The sequence below is a fragment of the Tamandua tetradactyla genome, chromosome 5, assembly GCF_023851605.1.
Source record: "Tamandua tetradactyla isolate mTamTet1 chromosome 5, mTamTet1.pri, whole genome shotgun sequence".
Taxonomy (NCBI): domain Eukaryota; kingdom Metazoa; phylum Chordata; class Mammalia; order Pilosa; family Myrmecophagidae; genus Tamandua; species Tamandua tetradactyla.
The window spans coordinates 138,828,234-138,848,912 of NC_135331.1; the positions used below are offsets into that span (position 1 = coordinate 138,828,234).

Sequence of the window (20,679 nt, forward strand, 5' to 3'; positions counted from 1 at the left end):
CTCTATATCGCTTTTCAAATCAGATGTTTCCTTATGATATAATGGCATTCCAAGTCATTTTATTATAGAGAAAAATGGGTCTTTGTATTATAAGGTATATAATGACACTTGTTAATGTTCTATCGCATTCACTTTGGGAATTTCAAACATGAGTTGAGCAATCATCTATGGGGAAGGGGACTGATTTGAAATGGTGATATTTCCTGGTCATCCAACTTATAAAGTCAAGATATAAAAGAAACTGTTAAGTATAGGAGAAAATTGAATAAACCAGGAGATTGAACCATAGAAGTTAGAGGCTTCTGGCTTCTGTGATATCTTACTTCCACATTCTCAAGAAACACAGTACTCTTACTGAGGCAGACACTGACACTAGGCAGCATTTTTTTCTCCCTCTTTCTCTCTCTCTCTTTTTTTCTTTCACTAATAGAAACATGGTTTTGTTTGGGGATGGCAATGTATCTAGGCTAAAGAAGTAAATCACCACAAACTATGTTTTCTAGCTTCCCTTGTAGCTCAAGTTGTCCACGTGATAGGGTGCTAGGCAATGAGATCCAAGTGTAGTTGATAGGTGGGGTTTCTGGGAAACCTTGATTAGAGGGAACAAACTCAGCAGGCCAGGCCCCCTTTACCTTCACCTTTCCATTCTTTCTGCCTCTTGTTAAGAGGCAGAGGAGCCATCTCACTAGCGAGAGGAAGAGAGGGCAATTTAAAGGTGCCAGGGCAGAAAGATGGTGCCCTGTACTTGCTCTAGACTGCTTCCTAAGGACTTCTTTCTTCAATGTGCTGTGCATGCCAAAAGTGTGCTATGGGTGGGCCTTGTACCTTTAGGCTTTAAAACTCTTAAGCTTGTCTAATTCAAATATCTGTCTAATACAGGAAGGAGGATATAGCTAGTTATACAATTGCTTTCTGTGATATAAAAGAAGCCCTGTGGTGTTTGGTAGGGAGTCCTGGATTTGAAGTGAGAAGCTGTTTGGGCCCAGATTGAATTCATGCAAAGTGTGGGCTGTACTGTTGCAAGACTGGAAAACACTCCAGGTACAGAAGTAGAAATAGATTTATTAGGACTAATGAGACAGGAGAGAGTCTCTGGTGGCAGCTGGTCTGGAGGGTTAGAGTTTATGCCAGTTTGAAACTATAATGTACCCCAGAAAAGCCATGTTTTAATCCTGATCCAATCTTATGGGGCCAGACCTATTGTTTAGAGTAGGAGGCTTTGATTGGATTGTTTCCATGGAGATGTAACACACTCAGTTGCAGGTGTGACCTTTTGGTTAGATTACTTCCAAAGAGATGTGGCACATCTAGTTATAAGTATGGCCTTTTGATTAAATGGAGATTTGACTCCACCCATTCAAGGTGAGTCTTGATTAGTTTACTGGAATCTTTTAAAAGGGGAAACATTTTGGAGAAACCTCAGATGAAGACATTTGGAGAACAGTTGCTTCAGAGATGACAGAAATGCTTGGAGATGCTTGGAGTGCCAATAGTGAGAACGGATTCCTAGCGTGCCTTCCTCTGAGATGATAAGCAAGCCAGATCCCAGAGCTGTGTCCCAGAGGAACTAAGTGAAGGCCCACAGATGCTTAGAGAGGAAATCACTGGCATCAGAAGCTGGACACAATGGAACCAGGAACAAGGACCAGCAGATGCCAGCCACATACCTTCCCATATGACAGACATCAATCTTTGTTTGGAGTTAGGGTAGCTTTCTCTGGATGCCTTAGTTTGGATATTTCTATGGCCTTAGAACTATAAACTTGTAATATAATAAGTCCCCTTTATAAAAACTGTTCCATTTCTGTTGGTATATTGCATTCCAGCAGCTTCAGCAAACCAAAACAGTGTGCCACAAGGGACGGGGGTGGGGGTGGTGCTCGCAAGGACCAATATATGATTTTAGAACAAAGACATTCTATATAGTATGTGGACACTGGGTCTCTAGTATAATCATTAAAGGGGCTGAAAACCTGATGTTTTACTAAGATTAGTGTTTAAGAATAAGAAACAATCAAAGCCGTTTTTATTTGTGGTTACATTCTACCCTCCTCCTCCGGGAAGACTCTTTACTTTCTTGACCTTTGTCCTTGGCTAAAGCAGATTTGTTATTGGCCATTTAGGAGGGGGCCTGGGCCCTGGGCTGCGACAGAAGACCAGTGTACAATTACCAGGAATGACCTCAGAAAAGTCATTCAACCGAAACCTCAGTTTCCTCTTCTAGGAAATGAGACTAATGGTGCCTTTACCATGTTTCAAAATTGTGTAGATGACCATGAGATGTTAAAAAAAAAGTCATTAAATATCTATAAAGCATTATATAAAATAATATCAAAATAATGTACTGAGGCCTCTTCTTGCCTGTTATAGAGACTTAAATACCACAGATAAGTCCTAAAGTCAATGTGACATTTAAATGATGATGATACTCAAATCTATAAGTCCAGCCAACCTCTTTCCTGAGTTCAAGGTTTTAACTGAATATCTCATAAGTCTGAAACTCAAAGTCTGCCCCTCCTCTTATTTTGTCGTTCTTAATGAATGATATTACCATCTATCCAGTGTCACAAACCAGAAACTTAGGAGTTGCACTGTTTCCCTCTCTCATTTACTACTAAATTTTTGTTGACTCAAATATCATTTGAATCTTTCCCATCACCAATGCCTTAGTTCATTTGCTGCTTTTAACTGACCTTCCTGCCTCTGTCTCTCCTTCCTCTAGTCCTTTATCCATACTGTTGCAAAAAATACTTTTCTAAAGTATAAGTCCAATCATGACACTCTGCTAAAATTCTTCAGTGGTTTGCCATGGTTCCCAATATAAAACCCAAGTCCTTTTGCAAAGCTCACTAAGCCATTCATCATTGCCTCCTCCTCCTCCTCAGATTCTGCTCACTTATCTTTCCTTCTCCTCCAGTATCCAGACCCACTTCATGACCAGCAGTTCCCCAAATGTACAACAATCTCCACTCTTCTGTGCCTTCAATGCTGTTGATGGGATAATATTCCTGTTTAGCTTGCTCTTACAGGTCTTTCAAGGCTCAGTTTAAATACCACTTTCTCCAACAAACCTTGAATGAGCTCCACCCCACAACCACTCCGAACACACACACATACATATAAACTAAGTTCTTCCTTCCGTCTCTGTGACCATAGTCTTCCATAATACTTCTCATGTTGTAATCACTTCTTCTATCATATGTTTTCCCCACCAGATGGGCTCCTTCAGGGCAAATACTGAGACTTTCATTGTTTTCTTTTCAACATCTTGTTCTGTGCTTTACACAGAGTTGGGTACTCCTGATCCTGGCCAGGTATTAAAAATAGAGGATACTCACCCAGAAGGGGTCTTCTTTTGAATCCCTGTCCAGACAGGAGAAGAGTCTTTAATTAGGCATGACCTTGAAGCTGGTCAGTATATGGGGGAAAAAAAAAAAAGAGACCAATAGTTTAATCATAGGTCTTTCTTATACCACTGACATTTTAAAAGAAGGTTTCCAACCATTCAAGCCTGAAGAGTGACTACAGAAAAACAGGGAGAATTCCTTTTATTAGGCTAAAAGCCAGAAAAGAAGTCAATGGGGTAGTTTGTTTCCAAGGCCAGGAGCAGAGCTAGCAGGAATGTCGACTCCAAGGGAGTCAGGCCAAAAAGAGAACATTCCCTTGTGGGATCAGACAGTTAACCTCTTCACTTATCACAGGGAAAGAACCTCCTCCCAGCTTTGTGAGCTATTAAAATACTTATGCCCTTGTCCCATCCCTGAGGGAGAGGCAGAAGAAGAGATAAGAAGACTTGAACTCTTCCCTGGAAATCTGTTCTTTGCTTAACAAATTACTGTACACTACTTCACCATGTTTCAAAGATGGAGACTAAAAATGTTGACGTCTTGATATACTCAGGCATTACATAAAGTCTAGGAAATGTGCTCTCTCCATACTAATCCTACTATCTAATGAGCCACACAATGTCTGCTCACATCTCTACCCAAAAAGCTGTTTCTGCCCATCCCTTGACACACATATGCACACCACTGCTCCTATGAGTATCCAGGTATCAGAAACAGCATAAAAATTACTTAGAGAGGGTGGTGTGATGGTGGCTCAGTGGCAGAATTCTTGCCTGCCATGCTAGAGACCCAGGTTCGATTCCTGATACCTGCCCATGCAAAAAAAAAAAAAAAGAAAAGAAAAGAAAAAAGTTATTTGGAGAGTCAATGCCCATTTTCCCATTTTACCTCCTTATGTCAACCAAAACATTGAAAGCTAGGAAAATTTATCCAATCTTGGGCTGTAGTTTGTTTTTCTTTTTCTGCTCCATCAGTTATATTTCAGACAGACTGAGGAATAGAGATGCACACCAACACACACACATTCTTCAGTGAGTAAGTGCTACCCTTGCCATTCTCCTGGGCTCCCAAAGATGAGGACAATAAGTTATATGCAATCTGGATTTCCTTATCAATATTTCACAGATTCTTCAAAGTTTGAAAGTCTATAGCTCTGGCAGGATTTCTGCTTTTCTTTGATCTGAGTTTTCTCTATATTTTTTATCCTTAATAAAATGTCTTCCAGGGGAAATAGGAAAAACTAAATGGGGGTAAACATACTGATATTATGTATTGAAAATACATACTTTTTAAAACATTTTCACTTACTAAAATTTGGTTAGGTAGCACCCAAATTAATTCCATCAATAGTAAGGAATTGAAGAAAGAATAAAAGCTAGTGAGAGTGTGAGAATTCAAATATTTGTGTGTTTTTTTCTGTTTACATGTATGATATGTATTTGCTTATATTTCTGCAGTGAGGATGTATTTAGGGTTGCCATATTTAGCAAAAAAAATAAAGGTCATCAACTGAATTTGAATTTTAGATAGACAATAATTTTTTAGTACAACTATGTTCCATGCAATTTCGGAGACATACTTATATTGAAAAATTAATTTCATTATCTGCAATTCAAATTTAACTGGGCATCCTATATTTTAGCCCTACATATATTACTTGTGGAACTAAATAATTAAGAAAAGAAAAGGAAATATTAATGTACCTAATGTACAAAATGTTAGCCACAATTCTTTCCAGGTGATAGAATTTCTGTTGATTTTTATTTTCTTCATTAAACTTTTCTGAAATTGCCATCATTTTTATAATCAGAAATAAAAACCAAATGTTATTTGAAAAAAAAAGAATGTGTGTCAAGTCAGACTAATATTTAGACTAGTGGTATCCAAAGAAAACCCAGTTTTGCAGAAAATGAAATTTACTTTCCTCTCCTAAGCATGTGGGCAAAAAAATACTCGCCGGGTATGAAAAATCATAATTGTCATACAAGATAAGCAGAAGAACTAGTTAAAACCTGGAACTCAAGATGTAAAGAAGCTTTTATCTCAATAAGAAAAAATAAAGATATCCATTATGAGCATTACTGTAATTGAAAAGTACTTAAGTGCAGGAACGAAGCAATGATGCTGTCATTCAAAAGTGAAAAAGAGGACAGCAAGGTGTTACTTTTTTTAATCATCAAGACACACAAATTAGGAAGTATGAGTTTAAAATTACTAGCATATAACCCTCCAATTCTTGTGTTTGAGTTTGTATTTATTCCACCTTTTCTCTAAATCCAGTTATGGGCCTTCTAGATAAACAGCCAGTTTGAAAAAAAAAAACCCACACCCACAGGAATTATTCTTCAGCATCATAGATCATCAACTCACTGATGCTTTGCAAGCCTTTCAAAATGATAAATATTTGAGTTAAACTGCTTATTGTTATTAAAAAGAGCCTAAAGATATTTTTTCATAACTTAATACCGTTAAAGAACTGGCCCTAATATTCCATTTAAGCCACAATCAGACACTACATTTGTTTTGATATTTATTAGCTTTTAAATTCTTTTCACTTCATGGAATGATTTGTTGAAATTTGATAGTCTCTGTTTTTATAGATCACCCTAGGAAAATGTATCCTCACAAATTTGATGGGATTATTAATAAGTCTATGTGATTGATGACTATTAAAGGTTATTAAGAACTTAACATGATAAATATTAAACATCCATTGTGGTAATTATTGGCTGTTACTCAGAGTCGGTTTTGTAATGAGAGCTGCTGTGAGATGCCCCTAGAGAAAAAAGAAAATTCCAAAGACAGGTCTGCCTTTTAATAGAAGCCTCCAGCATCAATGTCTGATTTTCACTGAACAGCTCTTCCTGTCATACCACTCCTCACCCCCATAGGAGGTATATGTGGAACAGAACATGGTAAAGTATCAACAAATAGCGTTGCAGATATTTTTGTGATTTATTTAAATGATTAATTAATCATTGCAGAATTTTTTTGGCTTTGGTTTTGGCTCTTAGTTTTCTCTGTTTTTCAGGTCGACTATTCCAAGATAAGACTTCAATAGGAACCACAAAGTGAAAATGAGAGGGAAGGATTGTCTCTGCCTGTGAATTTTCTTAAATGATGAAAAACTCACTTTACATTTCAAGGGTTTGAGAGAAACAGTACTATTTTATTAATAAAATAATAGTACAGTATTGCCCCTGCTTCTTTGCATTTTTAAAATTATTAGAGCAATTGAGCTCCTTTGCCTGTTGAAACCCTGTCCTTATAAAATTTAGACCGCTAATCACGCAGCCATTTTACTTCAGAATGCTGCAAACAGTGGAATTTCTCAGGCCGGTCTCAATGTCAACAAACTAAAGGATACTAAACAGCAGAAAAAGAAAGACATAGGTTATTTTTGCCACTCATTTAATGACACTCAAAGGGGGGAGTTGTGAACAAAAGTGGGGCGGAGTCTGTAAGAAAATATGAACTGAATCTAATGATTCCTCAGAACTACCCAGCATCTAAAGCCAAGCTTGCCAGGTTTGAGTGAATTTGAACTCTCTCCATTTCTTTTATTCAGAAAACAACTTATGCCTTAGATCCAGTCAGGACAGTTAAAACAAACACTTCAATAAAGCAATACTTTCAGTACCTTTGTTCCTCAGATCATATTGGGCACATGTTCTAATAATATATAGAAAAGAAAGAGCAGTTGTCAGAGAAGGGAGAAACTTCACTGAAATCTGGGTTTGTAGCCCATGCAGTTGGACTGCACTTCAATTCCCTCTCTTACTTCCCTCTTCTGAATATTCAAAATAGGAATAAAATCTAAGGTCAGACGGTTCCAAGTTTTGTCAGCATAAGAAGTTCAACTTCTGCTTTTCCTTTCTGGGAAGGTATTTTCAAGAAAACTTCTCTCTGCAGCATTACTCACTTCTAAGAGCCTAAGGTTTGACTATAATTTAGACTGATCATGAAAACAGAACTAACTCAGAAGCATGGCAGAGAAGAGCATTAAGCTCCTTGGGATAGACTTGAGAGACAGTTTTCAACCAGTTATAGAATCAAAGTTCAATTTAAGATATCTTTGGAAACTCAGAAAGCATTTTCCCATAGAAACATGTTAGATTAGTCCACCATGGCCAGTGGCACTCTTTACATAGTCAAATAGTGCTATACTATACTAATAATATTCTAGAACCCCATCACCATGAATTCTGAAAAGATATATCTAAAAACTCAAACAGCCAGAGAAACACAAACTCTCTTTCCCCAGGTTCAGCGGCAAGAGTTTTTCCCACCTTCCAACTCTAAGCCCACTGAGTCACATAAAGACTCTGGTGCAGTAACCAGTCCCAGCAAAGGTTGGGATGGAGAGGTGGGCTCTGGGGGTGGCTAGGGGTGGGCAGGAAAATGGCAGGTAGTTTCTGCAGTGTGGCCTGGCTAAGGAGAAGACTCTAGCAAAGAAGGGGGACTATGAGGGACCTTCCACATGCAAGAATCATAGATCCAAATACCAGTGAGGGGCAGAAACTGGGATTCTAGAACAGCTCCACTGAGTCTGGTGGAGGCCTGAGGAGAGGGTTTAGGCAGGTGGTAGGGGAAGGAACCAGATGGGGAAAAAGGAGACAGGGAGAGACAAAGATTTCCAGCCAGAGGTTTCAAGAGCAATTATTTCCTTGGGTTTCAGCAGGAGCTACATCAGAAGTCAAAGGAAAGCAGCAACTATAAGGAATTTTTGTTATTGCTTTTATGGTTGAGACCCCTTTCAATGAATCTTCCTTATCTTCAGTTCAGTCCCACAACTTTCACCTGGATCCCAGCTATTGCCTCAAACCCTGCTCTGCTAACCATATAGACACCTTCTCCATATTACCTGGGACATCTTATTTCAGATACAGTGTAAGCATTACCATTTGAATTGAGCACCAGTGTGGCAAGTCAAAGATGTGTCTGATTTTGGAAAAGACTCAACCTGGTAAACTTGTAAGTAAGAACATACTCTAGAAGGCAAACCCTATATTTATCTCTTTGGCACAATGCAAAGATTTCTACATTTTTTCCCCAATTACGGAGAATTGGGAAACCCAATTCTCTAACCCTTTGATGGGTTAGACTTACTTTAACCTAGGGAAACAAGAATGAATACTAATGGTGGTAAAACATTGTGATTAATATTCTAGATGCAGTTGGAATAAAATGCTATGGGACTGAGAGGAGGCAGTGAATAATTCTTCCCATTCACAGGTAAAAGAAACCTAAAATAGTGGTGAGCTAGATTTGAAGCCTCTCAGGCAGCCACATGGAGTACAAATAAATATAACCACATCATAGGGGACAACAGGAGTGTGTCTTGTTTATCCTGTAGCCACTAAGATCAAACAGATAAGTCCCCATCCAATTTGAGCTCCTTGTCAACAAATTTAAATAGATTCGTTGAGATGTCCATTAACGTTGCCCCTGAGCCATATTGTTTTCCCTCCCATCTCAAGCCCCATGGGAGAGGAAACTTGCCTTAGAGAGTAGAGGACAAAAGCAGGGATAGGCTTAGCAACTAGGGCTTGATCCTACAACCTAAGGCTTCCTTTCTGAATGACTCAGTTTTCTTCATGTGGAGGTGTGTAAACTGGGCAGATTATTTTAATGTCTCTGTAGCTCAATTTCCTCATCTATACAATGGGGATTGACTAACCTTACAGATTTGCTGTGAGAGCTAAACTACTTAATGTATGGAAAGTGCATAATGCAGTGCCTGGCAAAAATGAGTAGTGAATAAGCAGAAACTACCAATTCTATATGCTGCTCCTCCATGGAGCATGTCCTAGAGAAATAAAAATTATGAGGGCTGCTTTCCATGTGAGCCTCAGAAATTTCAACCTTCACAATTCATTTTTCACAGACTGCAGAGTCCACCTCCTCTCCTAGGAGATATATATGTTTATGAAATTATTAGTCAGGGCTGGGTCCACTAGTGTCCGGCAAATTTCATTCAGATTTCTTTCTTTGGCTTGGAGACTGAAATGTTTACCCTTTTATAATACCCTTCATTGTGACATGCTGCCACTCACAGTGCATCACTCCCTGTAGGCACCACCTCTACTGGCAAGGTCCACAGCCATTACTTCCTGTTCTGTTTTCTAGAAGACTGTTCAGTCCTGTGCCATTTAACAGACATGGCAAAGGAGGGACGTGGGAAGTCATGCAGAACACCAGGCATCTCTTGGTCAGACACTGTCTCTAACGTCACTGCTGGAACACTTTTCTCTGCCACGTTTAAATCCACATGGAAGCGCCAGTTTGAAAGGATCATGTACCCTAGAAGAGCCATGTTTTAATCCTGATTCATCTTGTGGAGGTAGCCATTTCTTTCTTTTTTTCTTTTTATTAATTAAAAAAAAATTAACTAACAAAACATTTAGAAATCATTCCATTCTACATATACAATCAGTAATTCTTAATATCATCACATAGTTGCATATTCATCATCTCTTAGTACATTTGCATCGATTTAGAAAAAGAAATAAAAAGACAACAGAAAAAGAAATAAAACGATAATAGAGCAAAAAAAAAAACTATACCTCAGCTATAGTTCGAATGAACGCAGCTTCATTCGATGTTTTAACATAATTACATTACAATTAAGTAGTATTCTGCTGTCCATTTCTGAGTTTTTGTATCCAGTCCTGTTGCACAGTCTGTATCCCTTCAGTTCCAATTATCCACTATCTTACCCTATGTTCTAGTTTGCTAGCTGCCGGAATGTAACACACCAGAGACGGATTGGCTTTTAATAAAAGGGGATTTATTTTGTTGGTTCTTCAGAGGAAAGGCAGCCAACTTTCCACTGAGGTTCTTTCTTATGTGGAAGGCACAAGATGGTCTCTGCTGGTCTTCTCTCCAGGCCCCTGTGTTCCAACAACTTTCCCTGGGGTGACTTCTTTCTACATCTCCAAAGGCCTGGGCTGAGCTGCTAGTGCTGAGATGAGGAATGCCAAGCTGCTTAGGCTGTGCTACATTGAGCTCTCTCATTTAAGCACCAACCAATTAAGTCAAAACGTCACTCATTGCAGCAGACACGCCTCCTAGCCGACTGCAGATGTAATTAGTAACAGATGAGATTCACCTACCATTGGCTCATGTCCACAGCAACAGAACTAGGTGCCTTCACCTGGCCAAGTTGACAACTAATCTAACTACCACACCCTATTTCTATCTCCTGATGATCTCTGTTACCAATGACATATTCCAAGTTTATTCACTAATGTCGGTTCATATCAGTGAGACCATACAGTATTTGTCCTTTAGTTTTTGGCTAGTCTCACTCAGCATAATGTTCTCTAGGTCCATCCATGTTATTACATGCTTCATAAGTTTATTCTGTCTTAGAGCTGCATAATATTCCATCGTATGTATATATCACAACTTGTTTAGCCACTCGTCTGTTGGACATTTTGGCTGTTTCCATCTCTTTGCAATTGTAAATAACGCTGCTATAAACATTGGTGTGCAAATGTCCATTTGTGTCTTTGCCCTTAAGTCCTCTGAGTAGATACCTAGTAATGGTATTGCTGGGTCGTATGGCAATTCTATATTCAGCTTTTTGAGGAACCGCCAAACTGCCTTCCACAGTGGTTGTACCATTTGACATTCCCACCAACAATGGATAAGTGTGCCTATTTCTCCACATCCTCTCCAGCACCTGTCATTTTCTGTTTTGTTGATAATGGCCATTCTGGTGGGCGTGAGATGATATCTCATTGTGGTTTTGATTTGCATTTCTCTAATGGCCAGGGACATTGACCATCTCTTCATGTGCTTTTTGGCCATTTGTATTTCCTCTTCTGAGAAGTGTCTGTTCAAGTCTTTTTCCCATTTTGTAATTGGATTGGCTGTCTTTTTGTTGTTGAGTTGAACAATCCGTTTATAAATTCTGGATACTAGACCTTTATCTGATATGTCATTTCCAAATATTGTCTCCCATTGTGTAAGCTGTCTTTTTACTTTCTTGATGAAGCTCTTTGATGCTCAAAAGTGTTTAATTTTGAGGAGCTCCCATTTCTTTCTTTCTTTCTTCAGTGCTCTTGCTTTAGGTGTAAGGTCCATAAAACCACCTCCAGTTATAAGATTCATAAGATATCTCCCTTCATTTTCCTCTAACTGTTTTATGGTCTTAGAGCTAATGTTTAGATCTTTGATCCATTTTGAGTTAACTTATGTATAGGGTGTGAGATACGGGTCCTCTTTCATTCTTTTGCATATAGATATCCAGTTCTCTAGGCACCATTTATTGAAGAGACTGTTCTGTACGAGATGAGTTGGCTTGACGGCCTTATCAAAGATCAAATGTCCACAGATGAGAGGGTCTATATCTGAGCACTCTATTCGATTCCATTGGTCGATATATCTATCTTTATGCCAGTACCATGCTGTTTTGACCACTGTGGCTTCATAATATGCCTTAAAGTCAGGCAGCGTGAGACCTCCAGCTTTGTTTTTTTTTCCTCAAGATACTTTTACAATTCGGGGCACCCTGCCCTTCCAGATAAATTTGCTTATTCGTTTTTCTATTTCTGAAAAATAAGTGTTTGGGATTTTGATTGGTATTGCATTGAATCTGTAAATCAATTTAGGTAGAATTGACCTCTTAACTATATTTAGACTTTCAATCCATGAACATGGTATGCCCTTCCATCTATTTGGGTCTTCTGTGATTTCTTTTAACAGTTTCTTGTAGTTTTCTTTGTATAGGTCTTTTGTCTCTTTAGTTAAATTTATTCCTAGGTATTTTATTCTTTTAGTTGCAATTGTAAATGGGATTCGTTTCTTGATTTCCCCCTCAGCTTGTTCATTGCTAGTGTATAGGAACACTACAGATTTTTGAATGTTGATCTTGTAACCTGCTACTTTGCTGTACTCGTTTATTAGCTCTAGTAGTTTTGCTGTGGATTTTTCAGTGCTTTCGACGTATAGTATCATATCATCTGCAAACAGTGAGAGGTTTACTTCTTCCTTTCCAATTCTGATGCCTTGTATTTCTTTCTCTTGTCTAATTGCTCTGGCTAGAACTTCCAACATGATGTTGAATAACAGTGGTGATAGTGGACATCCTTGTCTTGTTCCTGATCTTAGGGGGAAAGTTTTCAATTTTTCCCCATTGAGGATGATATTAGCTGCGGGTTTTTCATATATTCCCTTTATCATTTTAAGGAAGTTCCCTTGTATTCCTATCCTTTGAAGTGTTTTCAACAGGAAAGGATGCTGAATCTTGTCAAATGCCTTCTCTGCATCAATTGAGATGATCATGTGATTTTTCTGCTTTGATTTGTTGATATGGTGTATTACATTGATTGATTTCTTATACTGAACCATCCTTGCACACCTGGGATGAATCCTACTTGGTCATGATGTATAATTCTTTTAATGTGTTGCTGGATTCGATTTGCTAGAATTTTGTTGAGGATTTTTGCATCTATATTCATTAGAGAGATTGGTCTATAGTTTTCTTTTTTTGTAATATCTTTGCCTGGTTTTGGTATGAGGGTGATGTTGGCTTCATAGAATTAATTTAGTAGCTTTCCCTCCACTTCAATTTTTTTGAAGAGTTTGAACAGGGTTGGTACTAATTCTTTCTGGAATGTTTGGTAGAATTCACATATGAAGCCGTCTGTCCTGAACTTTTCTTTTTGGGAAGCTCTTTAATGACTGATTCAATTTCGTTACTTGTGATTGGTTTGTTGAGGTCATCTATTTCTTCTTGAGTCAAAGTTGGTTGTTCATGACTTTCTAGGAACTTGTCCATTTCATCTACATTGTTGTATTTATTTGCATGAAGTTGTTCATAGTATCCTGTTATTACCTCCTTTATTTCTGTCAGGTCAGCGGTTATGTCTCCTCTTCCATTTCTGATCTTATTTATTTGCATCCTCTCTCTTCTTCTTTTTGTCAATCTTGGTAAGGGCCCATCAATCTTGTTGATTTTCTCATAGAACCAACTTCTGGTCTTACTGATTTTCTCTATTGTTTTCATGTTCTCAATTTCATTTATTTCTGCTCTAATCTTTGTTATTTCTTTCCTTTTGCTTGCTTTGGGGTTAGTTTGCCATTCTTTCTCCAGTTCTTCCAAGTGGACAGTTAATTCCCAAATTTTTGCCCTTTCTTCTTTTCTGATATAGGCATTTAGGGCAATAAATTTCTCTCATAGCACTGCCTTTGCTGCGTCCCATAGGTTTTGATATGTTGTGTTTTCATTTTCATTCACCTCGAGATATTTACTAATTTCTCTTGTAATTTCTTCCTTGACCCACTGGTTGTTTAAGAGTGTGTTGTTGAGACTCCACGTATTTGTGAATTTTCTGGCACTCTGCCTATTATTGATTTCCAACTTCATTCCTTTATGATCTGAGAAAGTGTTGTGTATGATTTCAATCTTTTTAAATTTGTTGAGACTTGCTTTGTGACTCAGCATATGGTCTATCTTTGAGAATGATCCATGAGCACTTGAGAAAAAGGTGTATCCTGCTGTTGTGGGATGTAATGTCCTATAAATGTCTGTTAAGTCTAGCTCATTTATTGTAATATTCAAACTTTCTGTTTCTTTATTGATCCTCTGTCTAGATGTTCTGTCCATTGATGAGAGTGGTGAATTGAAGTCTCCAACTATTATGGTAGATGTGTCTATTTCCCTTTTCAGTATTTGCAGTGCAGTCCCCATGTATTTTGGGGCATTCTGGTTTGGTGCATAAATAATTATGATTGTTATGTCTTCTTGTTGAATTGTTCCTTTTATTAGTAGATAGTATCCTTCTTTTGTCTCTTTTAACTGTTTTACATTTGAAGTCTAATTTGTTGGATATTAGTATGGCTACTCCTGCTCTTTTCTGGCTGTTATTTGCATGAAATATCTTTTCCCAACCTTTCACTTTCAACCTATGTTTATCTTTGGCTCTAAGATGTGTTTCCTGTAGACAGCATATAGAAGGATCCTGTTTTTTAATCCATTCTGCCAGTCTATGTCTTTTGATTGGGGAATTCAGTCCATTAACATTTAGTGTTATTATTGTTTGGGCAATACTTTCCTCTACGATTTTGCCTTTTGTATTATATATATCATATATACTTTTCCTTCTTTCTACACTCTTCTCCACACCTTCTTCTTCTGTCTTTTCGTATCTGTCTCTAGTGCTCCCTTTAGTATTTCTTGCAGAGCTGGTCTCTTGGTCACAAATTCTCTCAGTGACTTTTTGTCTGAAAATGTTTTAATTTCTCCCTCATTTTTGAAGGACAATTTTTCTGGATATAGGAGTCTTGGTTGGCAGTTTTTCTCTTTTAGTAATTTAAATATATCATCCCACTGTCTTCTTGCCTCCATGGTTTCTGCTGAGAAATCTACACATAGTCTTATTGGGTTTCTCTTGTATGTGATGGATTGCTTTTCTCTTGCTGCTTTCTAGATCCTCTCTTTCTCTTTGACCTCTGACATTCTGACTAGTAAGTGTCTTGGAGAATGTCTATTTGGATCTATTCTCTTTGGGGTGTGCTGCACTTCTTGGATCTGTAATTTTAGGTCTTTCATAAGAGTTGGTAAATTTTCAGTGATAATTTCTTCCATTAGTTTTTCTCCTCCTTTTGCCTTCTCTTCTCCTTCTGGGACACCCACAACACGTATATTTGTGCGCTTCATATTATCTTTCAATTCCCTGAGCCCCTGCTCAAATTTTTCCATTCTTTTCCCTATAGTTTCTGTTTCTTTTTGGATTTCAGATGTTCCATCCTCTAGTTCACTAATTCTAACCTCTGTCTCTTGAAATCTACCATTGTAGGTTTCCATTGTTTTTTTCATCTCTTCTACTGTATCTTTCATTCCCATAAGTTCTCTGATTTGTTTTTACAGATTTTCAATTTCTTCTTTTTGTTCATTCCTTGCCTTCTTCATGTCCTCCCTCAATTTATTGATTTGGTTTTTGAAGAGGTTTTCCATTTCTGTTCATATATTCAGAATTAGTTGTCTCAGCTCCTGTATCTCATTTGAACTATTGGTTTGTTCCTTTGACTGGGCCATATCTTCAATTTTCCCGGTGTGATTTGTTATTTTTAGCTGGCGTCTGGACATTTAATTACCTTAATTAGTTTATTCTGGAGATTGCTTTCACTTATCTTACCTACTGTTTTCTTGCTGGATGAGTTTGTTGTCTATCTGTTCATTGACCTTCAGCTCAGCTTTTTCTGGGCCTCTAGCTTAAGTTTTGCTTAACAGAGCGTAAATTTTCAGTTCTTATTTTCTTGTTTCTTGTCCTGCTTATAAGTGCCTTTTCCCTCCTTACCCTTAGAAGGGTCTACATAGGTATTACAGACTCCAGCCGGGTTTTCCCAGACTAAGCTGGCCTCCTTGTGGGGGGAAGGAATCACCTGTGACAGTTTCCCCTGAGTGTGAGACCCAGCAGGTTGAAAGACTTTCCTGTGAAGTCTCTGGGCTCTGTTTTTCTTATCCTGTCCAGTATGTGGTGCTTGTCTGTCTGCGGGTCCCACCAGCAAAATATGTTGTGGCTCCTTTAACTTTGGAAGGCTCTCCCTGCTGGGGGCATGGTGGAGACAGATAAAAGGTTGTAGGCTGGTTTTAATGGCTTCAAATTGTGAAGCCCTGGGATCTGAATTCCTTGAGAGAGGGATTCCACCTAAGTTGCATTTCACCCCTCCCCTGGGGAAGATTCAGGTGATAGACAGTCCTGAAAGCAGCCTGTTTCTGCATTTGGGGCTGTTGCAGCCTGTGTAATCCTGGTGCTGAGTCCAGAGGCAACCATCCTCCATAGAAACAGCTGCAGAAGGCTCTGTTTCATCCCCTTTCCTCCCTTCCAGCCAGCCCAATAGGCGACTTCCACCCTGATCAGTTTCGCCTGAGCTGGGGGCCTATTTTCAGTAGTCAGAAATTGTTCATTAATGCCACTATTGGTGTTCGGTCGGACTCAGTCCCTGCTACTGTTGAAGACTCCCTCCTTTCCCTCCGGGAAGCCGCCTGTGGTGGAGGGGCGCCGGCCGCCAGCCGCCGCGGCTTGGAAAACTCGCTGCTCCGAGACTCGCAGCTGGTCCAGAGACTCGCAGCTGGTCTGGGAAGCTGCCTGTGGGGGAGGGGCACTGGCCATGGGCCGCCGCGGCTTGGGGAACTCGCTGTTCCGAAACTCGCAGCTGGTCTGGAGACTCGCAGCCGGTCCGGGAAACTGCCTATGGGGGAGGGGCGCCGGTCGCCGGTCGCCACGGCTTGGGGAACTCACTGCTCTGAAACTCACAGCCAATCCGGAGACTCGCAGCCAGTCCGGGAAGCTGCCTGTGGGGAAGGGGCGCCGGCCGCCGGCCGCCGCGGCTTGGGGAACTCGCTGTTCGAAAACTCGCAGCCGGTCCAGAGACTCACAGCCGGTCTGGGAAGCTGACTGTGGGGGAGGGGCGCCAGTCACCAGCCCCCGCAGCTTGGGGAACTCGCTGTTCCGGAGCCTCACAGCCGGTCCGGGAAGCTGCCCGTGAGGGAAGGGCGTCGGCCACTGGCCGCCGCGGCTTGGGGAAGTTCATGCGGCTCAGGGAACTCACTGCCGCGGAGGCTCGCAGCCGGTCCAGCTGGTCCAGACTGGGGTACGCTGCGTGTCTGGTCTCTGTCGTGGCTCTGGGAGCTGCTCTGTATTGTTTCTGGTTATTTAGTAGTTGCTCTGGAGGACGAACTAAAACGCGTGCACCTTACCAAGCCGCCATTTTGGACCCCCCCTCAGTCATTTCTTTTAATCCCTATTTAGTATTGTAGTTTGGAAACCTGATTAGATTATCTCCTTCCCGTATTTTTCCCTTTCCTTACCCTACTTTCAAACTAGTAGTAAGCTCATCTTTCTGTCTCAGGAGTAGGAGGTAGTAACTGTGACTGTGATTCAGAAACAGAGGAGTAGACAAATTGTTTCATCTTCAAGCCAGCAATGATACATGAATCATTATGCTTCAAATCTCTGACTTTTCATTCATAACAAGCAGGAGAAAACACTCAGCTTTTAAAGGACTCATTGAATTAGGTCATGCCCACTTGGATAATCTCCATAACTTAAGGTCGACTCATATAGGATCTTCATTTCCTCTGCAAATGAGGAAATGATTAGATTATCTCCACAGAGATGCTGACGCACCCAATTGTGGGTATTAACCTTTGATTAGAGAGAGATGTGACTTCACCCATTCCAGGTGGGTCTTGATTAGTTTACTGGAATTCTTTAAAAGAGGAAACATATTTAGAGCCACAAGATCCAAAAGAGCCATGAAAACCACAAGGGCCTACACAGCCAGAGACCCTTGGAGATGAGGAAGGAAAATACCCCCAGGGGAGCTTCATGAAACAAGAAGCCTGAAGAGAAAGCTAACAGATGTTGCCATGTTCACCATATGCCTTTCCAGCTGAGAGACAACCCCTGCACTTCATCGACCTGTCTTGAGTGAAGATAACCTCTTGTTAGTGCCTTAATTTGGACATTTTAATAGTCTTGCTTTAATTGGGACATTTTCATAGTCTTAGAACTGTAAACTTGCAACTTAAATTCCCCTTACAAAAGCTGTTTTGTTTCTGGTGTATCATGTTCTAGCAGCTAGCAAACTGGAACATGGGATAAAGCTGTTGAGATGGAACAATATATGAAGAGATAGTTTATACAAAATTGTCTCCTTCCCGTATTTTTCCCTTTCCTTACCCTACTTTCAAACTAGTAGTAAGCTCATCTTTCTGTCTCAGGAGTAGGAGGTAGTAACTGTGACTGTGATTCAGAAACAGAGGAGTAGACAAATTGTTTCATCTTCAAGCCAGCAATGATACATGAATCATTATGCTTCAAATCTCTGACTTTTCATTCATAACAAGCAGGAGAAAACACTCAGCTTTTAAAGGACTCATTGAATTAGGTCATGCCCACTTGGATAATCTCCATAACTTAAGGTCGACTCATATAGGATCTTCATTTCCTCTGCAAATCCTTCCATGGAAATGCCTAGATTAGTGTTTGTTGTATAACTGGGGAAAGGTGTGTGTACACAGGCCAGGCATCTCAGCGACCTTCTTAGAATTCTGCCTACCTACATTCTAGAACAAAAACTGGGTCCTACTTTTTTTCTTGGAAGTACCATAAAGGCATCAAAGGGAATGTCTGGGTGGTATGGCCAGTCATAAAGGATAGCAGGTGTTCATGCAAAGATTTCCATATGCTCCAAGCTTGGCATGAAAATGTAAAAGTCCCCAATCCTGAAGCTATCATGTGGGCCTGGACAGTGTTTTTCTGAGCAATAAACAGTGTGGACATTGAGTACTAGCAAGCAGTAATCCACTTCCACTCTCCAAAAACTTGGCACTATGTCACATCTTAGAAATGTGGCTCAGAAATTAAATTTAGTTATAGAATTGACAGTGATATTTCTTTCACATCCAACAAAGTAGTAGTGGAGACCTTAGTAACCCCACACCTAGTACAGCACCTATCATATTTCTTCATTACCGAATGAATAAGTGAATGAACAAATGAAAGAAAAAAAAGAAATGGAGCTATGAATTAATGATTTCCAAAAGTTAAAAAAAGCCACCAGTTTCTGGAATCAATCTTTCAGATAAGGGGAAAATGCATTAGGGTAGTTCTTATCTGTGTTCAGAGATAAGTTATTAACAATTATATGAATAATCACTCTTTAATCAATGTAATTTAGAAAATGCTAAATTAACATTGGTAAACAGGTTCTCTTCTGCAGTATTTTTCATATCTTTTAAAATGTCACTGTACATTATTATTCTCTGAATGTGATATAACCGAGCATTTCAAAAATGTACTTGAACCTGTTCTAGTTTGCAAGCTGCTGGGATGCCAGAAATGGGACAGCTTTTATAAAGGGAAATTTAATAATTTACAAATTTACAGTTCTAAAGAAGTGAAAGTGCCCAAATTAAGGCTCAACAAGATGTTACCTTCACTCAAGAAAGGCCGATATGTCTGGAACACCTATGCGAGCTGGGAAGTCACATGGCTGGCATGTACTGGTCCCTTGCTCCCAGGCTCTGTTGCTTTCAGCCTCTGTTCCTGTGTGAATTCCTCACTTTGCTACTCTGGGGCTGGTTTTCATCTCAGCTTCCCTTGACTCTTCATGTTCTGGCTTGCTTAACATCTCACGGTGATATCTGCTGGGCTCCAAGAATCTCCTAACATCCGTGTCTATTCTCTGAAGCAGTTATTCTCCAAGTATCTACATCTGCTCTCTCTGTTGGCTGAGATTTCCATTGTTTCTGACTCTCCAAAATGTTTCTTCTTTCAAAAATATTCCAGTAAAGTAATCAATCTACAAATGTAGTGGAATCAACAGAAGAACCATCAAAGATTTTGAAAAGGAGGCTTCTGAGATAGGAAAGTGTCCTTCAAGTATGCCTGTGTCTTAGATAAACTAAAAGCTGAATGTAAGCATGGTATCACCATTGATATCTCCCTGTGGAAATTTGAGGCCAGCAAGTACTATGTGACCATCATTGATGCCTCAGGACACAGGGATTTTATTAAAAATATCATTACAGGCATATCTCAGGCTGACTGTTCTGTCTTGATTATTGCTGCTGGTGTTGGTGAATTTGAACGTGGTATATGTAAGAATAGGCAGACCCGAAAGTATGTCCTTCTGGATAACACACTGGATGCGAAAAAATTAATAGTTGGTACTAACAAAATGAATTCCACTGAGTTGTCTTACAGTCAGAAGAGGTATGAGGAAATGTTTAAGGGAGTCAGAACCTACATTAAGAAAATTGGCTACATTCCTGACACAGTAGCATTTGTGCCTATTTCTGGTGGAATGGTGACACATGCTAGAGCCAACTGTTAATATACCTTGGTTCAAGGGATGGAAAGTCACCTATAAGGATGGCAATGCCAGTGAACCCAAGCTGCTTGAAGCTCTGGATTACATCCTGCCACCTACTAGTCCAACTGACAAGTCCTTGCATCTGCCTCCCCAGGATGTTTACAAAATTGGTGGCATTGGTATTGTGCCTGTGGGCTGAGTAGAGACTGGGAGTTTTCAAACTGAACATGGTGGTCACCTCTGCTCCAGTAAACATTACAACTAAAGTGAAATCTGTTGAAATGCACCATGAAGCTTTCAATGAAGCTTTTTCTGGGGACATTGTGAGCTTCAATATCAAGAATGTGTCTGTAAAAGATGTTTGTCATGGCAACATGGCTGGTGACAACAAAAATGACCCATCAATGGAAGAAGCTGGTTCCACTGCTCAGGTGATTATCCTGAGCCATCCAGACCAAATCAGTGCTGGCTATGCACCTGTGCTGGATTGTCACAGACC

The 20,679-nt window shown here is 39.7% G+C and overlaps 1 long non-coding RNA gene across 1 annotated transcript in view; it reads right to left on the reverse strand.

Annotated features, from left to right (window-relative positions):
• LOC143684907 (uncharacterized) overlaps window positions 1–20,679 on the reverse strand; it is an 88,639-nt gene that overhangs the window by 32,422 nt on the left and 35,538 nt on the right. The window contains exon 2 of the long non-coding RNA XR_013176262.1: window positions 3,339–3,408. This is a non-coding gene — a long non-coding RNA (uncharacterized LOC143684907). The remainder of the gene's footprint in view (window positions 1–3,338; window positions 3,409–20,679) is intronic.